General features: G+C 40.9%; 1 protein-coding gene across 3 annotated transcripts in view; it reads right to left on the bottom strand.

The window, feature by feature from the left end:
- cacna1ia (calcium voltage-gated channel subunit alpha1 Ia) overlaps positions 1-6,909 on the bottom strand; it is a 378,911-nt gene extending 372,002 nt beyond the window's left edge. For 2 of the 3 annotated variants that reach the window (XM_054750504.2, XM_054750505.2), the window contains exon 1: positions 6,709-6,841. The gene's annotated coding sequence lies outside the window, so the exon portion shown is untranslated. Of the gene's footprint in view, positions 1-6,708 lie in introns of all 3 variants that reach the window. The other variant, XM_054750503.2, reaches the window with a different exon arrangement.
- Between the last annotated feature and the right edge of the window lie 7,202 nt (positions 6,910-14,111).

Below are 14,111 nucleotides of genomic sequence, written 5' to 3'. Positions count from 1 at the left end.
ATGGGTTTTCATGCAATTTTACAGCTTTGGTGAGTTCTCATCACAATGACACCAAATGCATGTAAATGGACTTAAAGAGGACAAAAAAACAGAAATGGTGGCAGCAGGCACCAATACCACATCCTCTACACAGATTTGTCTAGTGTGTTTTCTACCACTCGTCTATGTGTCAAAACCATGTGTGATAAGAAAAATAAAGATTTTTGATAAGCAATTTACAAAGAAAATAATTTGTGTTGCATTCATATGAGCCAAGAATTTCCCAACAGCTATTTTATAAAAACATACACCACCAAGAAAGAGTCTGGACGTCCCTTAAGCTATTGCTTTCAAACAGGCTTCAATGGTTTTTGTGCCATAAACCTGAACAACTTCACATTGAACAGCGCCTCTTCTGACCAGAAACTGCACTTAACAACTTAGGTAAGCACTCATGGAAACCTGCATTATAGGAACTGCTGTTTGCTGTTGCTAATATAAAGGCTAGCAGTTAGCTTTTTCAGTTCACGGGCAGTCTATATAGAGTTTACAAATAAGGAGTAGAAGAAGTTTGTTGTTGGCATCATGATGGAGTCTGGAAGTAAAATGTAAGAGAGTGATGTCTTTGGAGGTGAAGCAAAATGCTAAAATCAGAGTGAACATTGGTGTGGCCTACACTCGTTTGACTGAGCTAAAGGAGGCTATGAAATCACAGACTGATGGAGACTTGTTGCTACTGGAATTGAAAGTAATATTCGTTTTCTCCAAGTGTGGATCTTTTTACGTTGTAGTTTGTTTTGTATCATTTGACCGCATGTTAGCATTAGCTTGTTAGAGCTAGCTACCAGTGGAGGAGAGAAGCGTGAAACTTCCGCAGCATTCAGTGTGAGACCAACAGGTTCCTTAATAGCTCTGTTCCATGTCCCATCAGATTACTGACTTCCACATGATCATTGCTCCTCTCGTGGAAGTTTTAGATGTCTAATTTTTTAAGTACTCAGTGTTATTTATTTACTTTTTATGTGCTTTCTGGTAGATTTTTTAAGGTACCTTTTACTTACTCTGTGTTCGTTTTAAATTGTCCTTCTTATCTCTGGTTTTATTGGTTTCCCCTTGCTGCATTAAGCTGCTTCAACAACATTTCATTCCTGTACACTTGTTGCACAGAAATGACAATAAAAGGAATCTGAATCTGAAACGTAAGTGTTCCTTTAAAGGGGCCATATCTTGGATTTTCCACTTTTTGGAGCTTCTTAGCATGCACTGTTTTTGTTTCCTTGTGAAATATACCCCCAAAGCCGTTTTCGGCGCCGTTCATTTCCTGTTTCAGCTGCAAATTTTGAGTTTTATTTTGAAATTCCTGAAACAAATAAGTTGTACATCATTCCATCTTCCTGCCCCCAACACCAGGCCCTGCTTGTCCTCCAGAAGCTAGTCTCCTAACCTGTCTCCCCTGGTCAGCTCTGGATATGTAGCATAGGTGACAAATGTCATGTAGCAAACTTTGTGGTCTAGCTGAAAGTGTGCTCAGGCAGCCTTTACCACAGGACTCCCATAGTCAGTGCAGTCACCAGTTTTAGGCATGTTTGCAAATCAGGACTTCGTGGTGACACACTCATGAAGCTCATGGAGAGAAAGCCAAGAGTGTGCAAAGCTGCAACCGCAGCAAAGGCTGGCTATTTAGAAGAATGTAAATGGAATGTTAAAACATGGACTGGAGTTATTAGAGTTCCAGGAGATCTGATGTCTCGGTCCTCGCAGCCATTGTCTCTCCATACAAATTCAGCCCTTTCAGGTCTTTACTAAGATATCAGCATATGGCAACTGCTTCAGCAATTAGTGATGTTTTCTTCTTCTCCTGTTATAACATTGGCAGCTTCTTATTTCTAACGGTCATTTAAACATTTGGTGATGTTGGAAGTTTTAGTGGTCGACTGAACTCATCTGACCAGCTATGCCTCGGACCGCCGAGCACGTTACAGCAAAAGATTTTGGGAGATTTATTTTCTATATATTGTTTTATTCTGATTCTGTTGCTAATAAACTTTGATTGTGTTAAAATAACAGAGATAAACGTATAACAGAGTGAAAAGTACAGAAGTGTCAAGCTCAGAATGTTCTTTCCTGAATGCTGGCATTACTGGTGCAGCGTCGGTGTTTCAGCTTTTTTTTTTATCCTGTCTAACGCAAAAATTATTTATAAATACACTGAGAAAAAAGGTAGTTAAAAATGTTTACACAGGGTGTAGGGCTGACAGTTTTGATGACTATTGATTTGTCTTTTTTGTAGTTTTTTCTGCGTTTTGAGCACCAGCTGTAATATTTTACCAACACTTTATTGTTCTCAGTAAAAGATATAACAATGTTATCTTTTAAAAATCTACTCTGATGCCTGCTACAAAGGAAAACTCATCCATTAGGAGATACATTATGCTATTGGGTTTGTGCCTTTGTTCATCAGATTTCCATATATGTGGGTTTGGTCTGTCCTTTACAGGTTCACCAACACCACATCCGTGTTACAAATGCATACCTTTCAGCACAATCACCGTCAGCATGACCAAAAACTAAAATAATAACATAAACAGAGCCTGTGGGTGAGTTTTCATGAGTCAACGGCCTTACCTGCCGGTGGCATTCACAGTGACTCACCTTTTCAGGAGGAAAGATAAAGACACACACAGGGACACAGATAGGTGGGCCTGGAGTCACTAATATCTCATTTCTATCCTCCTTCCTGGTTAAAGCTCTCTGAGTGTTGTCTCAGATGATTACCTATGCTTTATTGAATTCAGAGGAATTCACTGAGGTGGAGAGAAAGAGGAGTAATGTTCTTGGAAAGCAGCAACCTTCTTATGATTCAGCTGCATAAATCAGCTCTTTAAACACTTTTTCTTATACTGTTTTTTGCTTTGACTCATTTTTGTGATGTGTCCCATCCGTCTTTCCATTTTCTTTGTTCTTCTTAATAGAATATCGACTGTCACCGCCGCCTAACCACTTCTCTGCTGCCCCCACCTCCCCCCTTTCCTCTCACACTTGTTCTGGCCGTCGCGGGAGGCTCTCACAGCGCAGTATGTGGCTGCCCTCGCTGCACCATTGTCAAGCATAAACCGATCGTTTCACCTAACCTAATAATACCAGCATTCAGCTCAGACGCACCCGTGTCCTGCTCACAGTCATCCTCCGTCCAGCTTTGTGGTTTTCTTTTTTCTCCACATCACTCCTTCCTGTTCATCTCATTCTCCATATTAAAAACATCCTGGTCCTTCTCCAGGGTTTTCTCTATCCTGTTTTATCTCTGAATGCTGTGTCATCTCTCCCCACTTTAGCTTTTTTTTTTTTTTTGCTTCACATCATTCTCTTCACACACACCTTGCTTCTCCATTTGTGAATCCTCCTGTCACTGTTGGGTCACCCGAACATGAAAATACATAAACAAGTGTGTTTTCTTTCCATTTGTCCTGGTGAATCGTGGTGTGTGTGTGTGTGTGTGTGTGTGTGTGTGTGTGTGTGTGTGTGTGTGTGTGTGTGTGTGTGTGTGTGTGTGTGTGTGTGTGTGTGTGTGTGTGTGTGTGTGTGGAGTAGAGTGGATGCATTAGAGATCACCTACAGGTCTCAGCCCTTGTTCAGAAGCCAGGTTTGGTGCTGGGAATCAGCTCTTTGTTGCCAGCAGTAGGGTCTGTGACTGTTGTTAGGCCTTTGAAGTAGCTTATCTGGCATTAGATAAAAACATGTAGCGCTTCATATTTTGGATTAAATCACGAATTGAAGTGAAGGAGGTTGAGTATGTTGTCATCTTGGTGATTTGTGATGAAATGATAATGAAGGCTTTGCTCTGGACGGTCATGGTGAGCCAAAAAGGAAGGCTCTTGGTTAAGTGGTCCATCTACATTACCACCCATATTCAAGGTCAGGAGATGTATAACATTGCCAAGTTTTGAGATCTGAAATACAGCTGTAAAGACCTTCCTCCCTAGTGTGGTTAGCCGAGCCTTACGCTTGATTCCCATCGAGCACAAAACGAATGCTGACTGGAATCCCCTCAGCTTCTGGAAAGTAACTCTCATCTGCGGTGCAGATCTCTATGAAAGTTTCTGCAGGGAGTCTATTTTTATGGACGCCGCATGCAGATTTTCATGAAGTTAAAGAGCAAGTCATCCCCTACCAGTCTTTCTCCACTCCCACTTCCTGTTTGAAAAATACAACAACTGCTGTTGCCTGGCAGATCAAGAGGCCGGAACCACTAACAAATATACACACACAGGCTCCCAACATTATTGTGACATCATAATGTACCAGCTAATGTCATAGTGTACCTCATAGCCAATAGTGATGACAGATTTAAATTCTAATGCGGTGCAGAGTTTTTACCTGAAGAGGGCTCAACACTGACAGTTTTAGGCAAAATATTTAAAGTTTATCTAAGATGCACAAAAGTGCCAAATTATTGCCTGCACATGTCTACAACATGTTTACATTTCTGAATTTGACCCATCTCCGTGGGGAGTGGTGGCTGTACTCGGAAACTATTTGGTGGATTATGATCGGTCGCTCTGAGTTTTTCATGAAGGCTGAACATGAAAATAGTCTCCTACACTTAACTCCTGCATTAGCTGCTGATAGACAATAGACGATGAAAGGCTAGGATTCGTAAAGCCTGACAGATCTACGTCACACTGTCACTTAACATTCATGGACTCGTCCATCTTCACACACCATGGGAAAGGCTGTTGTTGGTTTAGCATTCAAGAAAGAGCAGAGAGTGTCTCGGCTAGTAGAACCTAACCGTTAGCATTAGCAACTTCACCACACAGCAGAACTCACCTGGGTTGTGCTATTTGTGGAGATAAAACATCAGTGTTGCAAAACAAACAGATTCAGTGGTAGATTTGTGTTGCTGTTAGCCAATAAGAGGTGAGATGTCCAAGTATCAGGAAGTAAGACTCCAAATCCTGTCGTCCGACACTCTCCTCTGACGTGGCAATCTACTAGTTCCTGAAACAGGCGCAACTGAGTTTTTTGTCCCCGAGTACGACTTAATTTCTACTAGAGACCACTGCAAATGTATTTAATAAAAGCGTGAACCACAACTTTTAACATTTTGTTAAAAATGTTAAATCACATACGTAATTGTTAGAGTGTGAACTCGTGTGAACCCCAAGACTCTGTGCTCTTGCAGGAGTAAATCTCCAGAGACCTTCAGCCTACGAACCGCATTTGGTGTGAATAGCAGCCCATCCGAAAGCCTCACAGATAGCTGATTACATTAGTTCCAGAGTCAGCGTAAATCATGCATTAGAGATAATGTAACCCAGGCTAAGCTTGAGTTGAGCTGCTGCTCCTCCTCCACATTGAAACAGGTCAGTAGAGGCTTCTGGTCGTTACCCTTTGGAGGTTTTCCAGGCAGGTTGGGAATCGTGAATAAATGGTGGAAAACTCTAGCGAGTATAAGCTGCAAATAACACCAGAGGGGAAAACCCAAACCATCCCATTCTCCCTGATGGAATGTGGTCAATTTACAGTCCCAATCTTTCTAAAAAGATTATGGGATTCGAACAACTCTGAAGCTTTGTACAAAGTTCTCCAGTGAGACCAAAATGAATCACAAAGCTCTGCCATGAAGGCCAGTTCTGGGCTGTGTTTAATTTGACCAACTGCAGGTGCATTTGTGTAACAATGATCTCCAAAGATTCGTCATCTGTTACTCGTTGCAGTAACACTTGCCCTGACTACTCCTGATGCCCCTGTGTGGCAGCAAACACCTTAACCAGCTACGTGTTCTTTAAATTTCATCAGAGTAAAAAAGTGAGTAATTTCCAAACAGAAACTTTGATCCTGTTTTTTAACAGTCAGCATATTTTGGACTGAATGCAGGCGTTTAACCTCAGACCACAGCCCAGCTCATGCAAACCAACAGCCTCAGGTTAGACGCCACTGCAAAGGCAAATCTCAATACAAGGGAAGGTGAAGTGGAGGCGGGGACGCTGACATATATGTGAACTTGCCGAGTCTGTGAGGTCAAAGTGAGCACATCGCCGCACCTTCACACCAACCAGAGTTCTGCTGTCAACAGCAAGGACAGAAACATCACTAATTTGAACCTAATTTTAAAAAGGACAGCTAAAACACTGCTTTGCATCACATGCATGGATTGTTTTTCTTGTAAACGACACAGGTGGAAGCTTCACCATGACACAAGGACTCCATCAGAGAGGCCATGTTGGTGGTGTTTTAACCAAATTTGTCTCTCGACAAAAGATGAAAAGATATTTAATATGTGTTAATTTTAATGTGCTGATTCTTGCCTATAGTCCCCTGTAGCCAAACAGACATCATTTCAAATGTCAATTAGAAATTCTTTGAGTTAATTTTTTTTGAATATTTTAGTAGTAAAATATAGTTTTCAGGTTTGCCTAAATGAAGGAAATGAATTACAATTAAATAAATATTTAGCTGTGATTTTTGCTGGAGTGGTTTATATTATTGCACACTCTCTGGCAGATCTGCTGGCAGAAACTGCACAAGATGTCCTTTACTTGAAATAAATGAAATGAATTTATTTTTAAATATAAATTGATATTTTCATTCCAAGCAACATGGAACAGAATTTAATGGAAAAAGCTTCACATGCTGCAAGTTTGAAAGGAAAAAGCAACATTTAGGCTCCGTTTCTTCTTCCCTAACACAACTCAGACACTTTGCAGCAGCGTGAATTGGGTAACTTACCTTGCCTGGCATTAAAATAGGTGTGTCCGGGATCCGCTGAACCGAACAGCCCCGGTTTCTCCGGTGAGCACCATCGAGAACCACTATCCACCTTATGGAATCGGTGTAAGCGCAGACATTTCTGCCACAACTGCGGTACAAATCCTGATTTCTTGGTGAAATGTTTGAGTTCTGCGTTGAAGCCTCGGTGTGAATTTGGAACGCACCGAACTCACATCTCCATAGAGCTAAAAAAAATATAATAATAATATTAAAATCCAAATATCAGGATTTTCCTTGAGCCAACTTTTATTTTATGACTCGGGTGTTTCGGAGCAGAAAGATGATCAACAATCAGAGTTCCACTTTAAACCGAATGCGCAAAGGAATTTGGGAAGACTTTTTTTCAGCATGGTCACGTTGACTGAGCACACCGCGAAGAAAAAAAATCCTATTTGGCAAAAAAGAAAACGTGAGACTCCAAAATATTTAGAACGATCTTCTCCGGTCTTACAGGTCCCGCTCAGTCTTGCCATTTGGAACGTTTTCTCTCGTTTTTGTCCAAAAAATCGCTTCGATTGTGTTGGTCAACTTCCCAAACGCGTTTTTTCCAAAAAATAAACATTATTCTTAGGGTGCCTGATGATGTTTTTAAATCCCCAACAACAACAGGTAAATCCCCGCAGGCAGCGACGGAACAATTTCCAGGAGAGTGTCGCCTTCACTCCGTCATGCGCCCAGACTTCCTCCCAGTGGAATATCCGCGACGGAGGGGCGCATCTGCTCGAGCCGGCTCTCCACGCAGCCCAGATATCTCAGGAAGGGTTTCGACTTGCTGAATAAATGTCTCAAACTGTCCTTTTAAGGGCCAGACATGAAAAACTGTTGGCTTTCCTGTCGCTCCTGTCGTTGTGGCGCATTAAAACCTTATCTTGTGGTTGAAATATCTGCGCAAATGTGCGCGCGCGCGCGCGCGCGTGTGTGTGTGTGTGTGTGTGTGTGGTGGTGGTGGGGGGGGGGGGGGCATAAAAACATTATTTTGTCTTCTTCTGGAAAGTAGTTGTTTCGTGGCAGTATACCCCTTGCGTATCTAATGATCTACCCGGATGTTCATCCATCCAGCCTCCAGAGGAAGAAGAACCGGCGTCTGCTGCGTTTTCCCCCTTATTTCTTTTGGGGATGCGCGACCACATGAGGGGGTTTCAGTATCTGACGAGGCGTGTTTTACACAATTACAACCACCAGAATTGTTCTTAGGCACCAAAAGTGATGTGGCATTAAGCGGGTACGCGCGTGTACACACATATGCATGGTCAGACACGCGCCGGGAGACGGATGATTGGGGTTCAACGTATCTGTAAGCTCGCATAAACGAGCATGGACCTGAATCCGGGAAGTGTGTGTTCACACCAGTGAGGAACCGCGGTAGTGAGGAGACATGGAGACACGTTACCTGGAGCGGTTCCTCCTGGAGATTAAATAAGAAAGATAGCATGGCTACATCATCGTTTAAAACAAACAAACAAATGAACAAAATAAATAGCAACCCTACAACAAAACTGGACCTCAGCTCAGTTTTATTTATTTCAGCACCACGGACAGTTATAGATCCTGCAGGGTGCGTTTGTGGAGCTCTCTTTGGTCCTGAAAAGATGTCCTTATAGCCTTTTCTGCATCAACAATATTTTACCTCCTCAGAAGTGAGTTTCTGTGGACAAGTTATAAACAATAAAACATTTTACCTTTCTCAGAGAGCTCTTTGATTAGTGTTAGTTTTGTGGATTTAAATTTTATGCTGACCTGTATGAATAGAGCCAAAACGGTCGAGTTTCTACAGTTTTTAAATTACTTTAATTTCACATTTAAACCTTTGCAAAGTATTGTGTATTCTTGTTTGTTTGTTTGTTTGCTTGTTTTAAAATGAAAGAAAACAACAGAATATAGATAAGAACACAAAAATGGCTGATGCAAAAGCAGAATTGAGAAGATAAAATCTCTTTTTTCTGCTCCTTTATACAAAGTAAAATCATCATCATTACATTCCTCTACAAACTCTCCAACATAAACACTTTAACTCTATTTCACCTCCCTGGTGTGATTTTCAAAGTAAAATATAGACTATGTTAGTTAACATTTTTATGAATACCTAAACACCTTTTGAATATATTTAATGACCTTGAATACATTGAATATTTTGTTTCATGTTCAGGTTGTTCCATTTTGCATCATAAACAATTAAACTTAATATCTTCATTTTGTTTCTAAATTTAGTTATTTGAAGACTTCAGTTCCTTCTTAGATTGGAACAACTTACTCTTTTTACAAATATTAAAGAAAAGACACGAATTTTAAATTCTGTACTCAGATATTATGAACAGTTGGCTGAAAGTGCAACAATCAGCAACAGGATTCCTACAGTCTGTTACTGCAAATAAATAACTGTGGATAAATAACTATATGAAATGAAATATTTAAAAATGGCGCTTGCATGATTTTCTACAAAAATTGTAAAACTGTGGATGTTTAGAAATTGTAAGTCTCTTTTTCTCCTTTAAGAATAAAATTCCACCTGGAAATTTTCTAAACCATCTTCTTGTTACTCGTTGCTCCATAATTCTGGGTAAGTTCAGTCCCAGATCCACATGGATCAGCAAGGATGCTTGCTGCCCCAAACCCCAAAAGGAACCTCCAACCCAGATCTCCAACACAACAAGCCTAAACTATAATTACAAACAGTCGGTTCTTAAGGTTTTTAGTTTTGTTTTTGTTTTTTAATTAAAAAAATAACAGAGGCCCATGAAGGACCCACAACCCCAGCAGCCTGCTCCTGGATCAGTCCCCCCAACATAATTGATGATGTCTGAGATGATGGCGAAAAATACCAAAAATGTGAAAGTGATGCAAAGTTATCTTAAACTCCCATCCCCATAAAGACGCTCACTAAAATGAAACAACAAACATATTTAGGATATAAAAACTGCTCAAACCACTGTTTGGTTTTTGGCTTGCTTGACTAGCTTAGTTGTCTAGCTCAGTCCTTTAGCTTCTGTCTCTGAAGTCATTCAAAGAGATAAACTATTATTTACATAAACTCACTACAGAAGATCAAACTGATTACTTAGACTTCTCCAGAGAGGAGTCAGAGCACTCAGGTCACATTTCATTTACTGGTTTTGTTGGTGCACGCCCCTTTGTTGTACCTAAATGACTTGTAGGACCCCCAAATACCATACCATACCACTTTATTTATATAGCACTTTCAACACGGCATTACAACCATACAAAGCGCTGCACAAAAAATAAGCAAGAAAACACAAGTAAAAATAGTCAGGTGGATGGAAAACATAAAAAGGAGCAAAAGAAATATAAACAACAGACTATAAACAGTAAAAGCAAATATAACCAGAATATAAAAACACAAAATTAAAATTGAATTGTTTAGGTGGGACAATGGATGAGCAAAGGAGTTATGGAATTAGGGATCGAATGCGTAAGTAAAGTAGAGGGTCTTCAGACGAGATTTAAAGATGGCGATAAAGGAAGCTTGCCTAACCTGCAGTGGTAATGAGTTCCATAACTTTGGGGCATAGACTGAAAAAGCACTTTCCCCACGAGTCTTCAAACGTGCCTTAGGGACAGTTAAGAGGAGTTGATCTTCAGACCTAAGAGCACAAGGAGGGTGGTTGTAATGAAGGAGATCACACAGATAGGGAGGCACTTGACCGTTCAAGGATTTGAACGTAAGAAGTAAAATTTTATAATTGATCCTGAATTTAACGGGCAACCAGTGAAGCGTTTTAAGAATAGGTGAGATGTGGTGTCTTCTTTCAGCTCCAGTCAAGAACCTTGCTGCAGAATTCTGAACAAGCTGAAGCCTAGACAAAGCCACCTCACTGATACCGTACAAACAGGAGTTTGAATAATCCAACCGAGAAGTGATGAATGCGTGAATCACAGATTGTAGAAGACGGACACTCAGGATGGACTTTAATTTTGAAATATGTCTAAGATGGTAAAAGCAGGACCTGACCATGCTATTGACCTGAGCATCCATCTTCAGAGCAGAATATATTCTTATTCCAAGGTTGGAAACAACAGAAGTGACATTAGGCGACAGATAGTTGAGGTCTGGTTGCTGGGCTGCTCTAACACTAGTTGGACTAAAAACGATTACCTCTGTTTTGGAGTCATTCAGATGTAGGAAGTTGTCAGCCAACCATTGCTTGACTTCGTGAAGACAATCGAACAGAGGTTTAGTGGAGTCTTTGGGTTTCAGTGAAAAATAAATTTGACAATCATCTGCATATAGATGGTAAGACACTGCATGCTGTTTGAAAACAGCTCCCAAGGGCATAATATAAATACAGAACAGTAACGGGCCGAGGATGGAACCTTGAGGAACCCCCCAGGGAAGGGAGAGTGTTTGCAAGCCACTTCCTGAGTTGGACCTTTTTCTTGTTCTGTTGGCTCCAGAACCTTTTATTTGTGGATCAGCATCAGCTTTGATCATCAGCTGCCATGTGGCTTTTACATTTAGAACCGTTTCAGTTGTGATCATCCTTTTATGTCCCCAGGCGAGCTAGATGCAGATGTTGATGTCCACTCACTCCTGACCTCCAGCCGCATGTCCTCCATGTAGATATGATTGGTGAAGATTGCTCTGCTTCTCAGTATGAAACCACTCTGTGTGATAATTTGACTCAAGATAAGTTACCATAATCTCCTGTAAGCTGAGCGGCTGGTGTGACGATTGTTTATGGTGGATCTAAGATACTCTGTCACTGAGGAAGGTTAATAATTCCAGGATCAACTCAGGTACGTTTCCAGTCAAACCAAAAGCCCTGAAATAATTTGCAGCTTTCCAATGTTGCAACATGTATTGACAGCACAATACTCATTTGAGTGTCTTAATCTGCAAAGAAAATGTTAAAGGCATGAAAATTGCATGTTTTTCCTATTGTGCAGCCATGACTAATTCAAGGCACTATGTGCAAAAATACCCCCACTTGCCAGCTTTAAGTAAAGTGCATTTTATTCATAAGTTGTGAATAATTAAGGTCTTGGGAGCACAGTTGGAAAAAGGGGAATATTTGCTGACTGTGCTGTGTCTGGGTTTGTACTTCCGAGGAACTACAGGCCACTGGATTAGATGATGAGCAGGCGGAACGATCCACAAATGTACATGACGTTTGATGCTTGTTTTTATTTAAATTCAGTTTGGACAGCAGAGTAACCATGGTGCAAGTGATTGTTCAGAAAGTGGTTCTAATGTTATAGCTAGTTTCTCTTTGGAAGTGATGTGACTTGCATTTGCATCACATCATGAAACATCATGTCACCTAACACCAAGACACATGTCATCACATTGGGTCACATCCTGTCACACAGCATCACAACAGAGCTGAACATGAACAAAACAAGCCATAAAAGCAGCAAAGTCACGAGCCAGGAAACATTCCTGGCAGAAACCTGAAGATATAAAATGACTCCACAGCTGTCCGTCCTCCCAGAGACTCAGACATTTTGAATATTAATGACAACACTGAGCGGTAAAAGTTGATTTGGGGTGACTTGCTTTTCAAAAGAAATGCCACATTTTTACCTGAATCTACATTCCAGTAGGTCTGATTTTTCCATCCATGCTCATATTTCTCTCCTTACATGAAACCAATCAAAGTGGATTACCATGACATGTGGGGTCCCCCAAGGCTCAATTCTTGGACCACTACTTTTTAATCTCTATATGCTCCCCCTGGGGTCAGGTCATGCTTAATAACAATATTGCCTATCACAGCTATGCTGATGACACCCAGATATACCTAGCCCTATTACCTAGTGACTGTCAGCCACTGGACTCACTCTGTCGGTGGCTGGAACATGTAAACGACTGGATGAAGTCGAACTTCCTTCCTTTGAACAAAAACAAGACTGAAGTCATTGCCTTTGGCAAGAAGAATGATAGGATCGATGTAATTGCTCAGCTAGACTCCAGAGGAAATAAAGACATGGACCCAGGCTAGAAATCTAGGTGTTATAATTGACTACAACCTGAGCTTCTCTGGACATATTAAGGCTACAAATAAATCAGTGTTTTATCATTTTCATCAAATATCAAGAGTCAGAGGTCCCATGTCCAGACCAGATTTAGAGAAACATATCCATGCTTTTATTTCTAGTCGGCTGGACTACTGCAATGGTCTCCTAACTGGTCTTTCCAAAAAAGCTGTGAAGCAACTGCAGCTTGTTCAGATTGCTGCTGCTAGAGTCTTAACAAGAACTCAGAGAACGAAGCACATCACTCCTGTTCTTAGATATCTACACTGGTTACCAGTAAACAACAGAATAGATTTCAAGGTGCTCCTACTAGTTTATAAATCACCTAATGGCATGGGACCAAAATACATTTCCGATCTCATTCCTGTATATACACCCAAGGGGGCTCTGAGATCCCTTGGAAACAATCAGCTGGTAGAACCTCGGATCTGAACAAAACATGGTGAAGATGCATTTAGTTACTATGCTACTCACATATGGAATCAGCTTCCCCATGACCTCAGATGTACCCCAACCCTAGTGTTGTTTAAATCAAAACTAAAAACCCTAATGTACTCATCGGGTTGATGTGGATGCTGCATCATCTCCACTGTAATCTGCGCTGTAACTTTGGCTTCTCCTTTAGCTTCTCCTTTAACTGTAAACTGTAATTCTATCTATGTGTATTTTAATTTGTGATTTTATGTGTTTTCATATCATGTCCTGATAATTGTAAAGCACAGTGAATTGCCTCAGTGTTTGAAATGTGCTCTATAAATGAAGCTGCCTTGCCCTTTTTTGGCTTATAAACTATATAAATGCATGTTAACTCGAGCTGTAGACACGGGAAGTCAATAATTTGGCACTTTAGTGCATCTTAGTTAAAATGAAGATTTTCTGCCTAAAACTGTCAGTTTTGCACCCTCTTCAGGTTAAAACTCTGCACTGCATTTGAATTTATATCTGCCATCGCTACTGGCTAAGAGGTACACTATGACAACGTTTCGTTTGTGGCTGCAAACATCATCAGGCCGACGCCGATGGTGGCGTCACTTCCTTTGTTATGAATTTGGAGTGCATTAAGCTTATGAAGTCCTTATCATTAAAATGCATCCAGACGCAATCTCTCTGTGTGTTCTACTTGCCCTTTTGATGACCCTTGACAGGATCCGGAGGTCGAAGGAGGTCGGATGACCTCGAGCACCCAGGTCCAGGAGACCAAAAGGTAGCGACTTTCCCCGGTCCAAAAGATGTCGATCCGGCAGTACAGGATGGAACCAGCTTACGTCGGGAATAACTCTTAAGGAGTGAACAAATCAGCTTTGTTCTGCAGGAAGTTTTTCTCATCAGCTTTGCGGATGCAAAAAGGTTATTTCTTGACGTGTAAAAAT

The sequence above is a fragment of the Nothobranchius furzeri genome, chromosome 12 (genome assembly GCF_043380555.1).
Source record: "Nothobranchius furzeri strain GRZ-AD chromosome 12, NfurGRZ-RIMD1, whole genome shotgun sequence".
Taxonomy (NCBI): Eukaryota; Metazoa; Chordata; class Actinopteri; order Cyprinodontiformes; family Nothobranchiidae; genus Nothobranchius; species Nothobranchius furzeri.
This window is presented reverse-complemented; position numbering and strand designations above follow the sequence as displayed.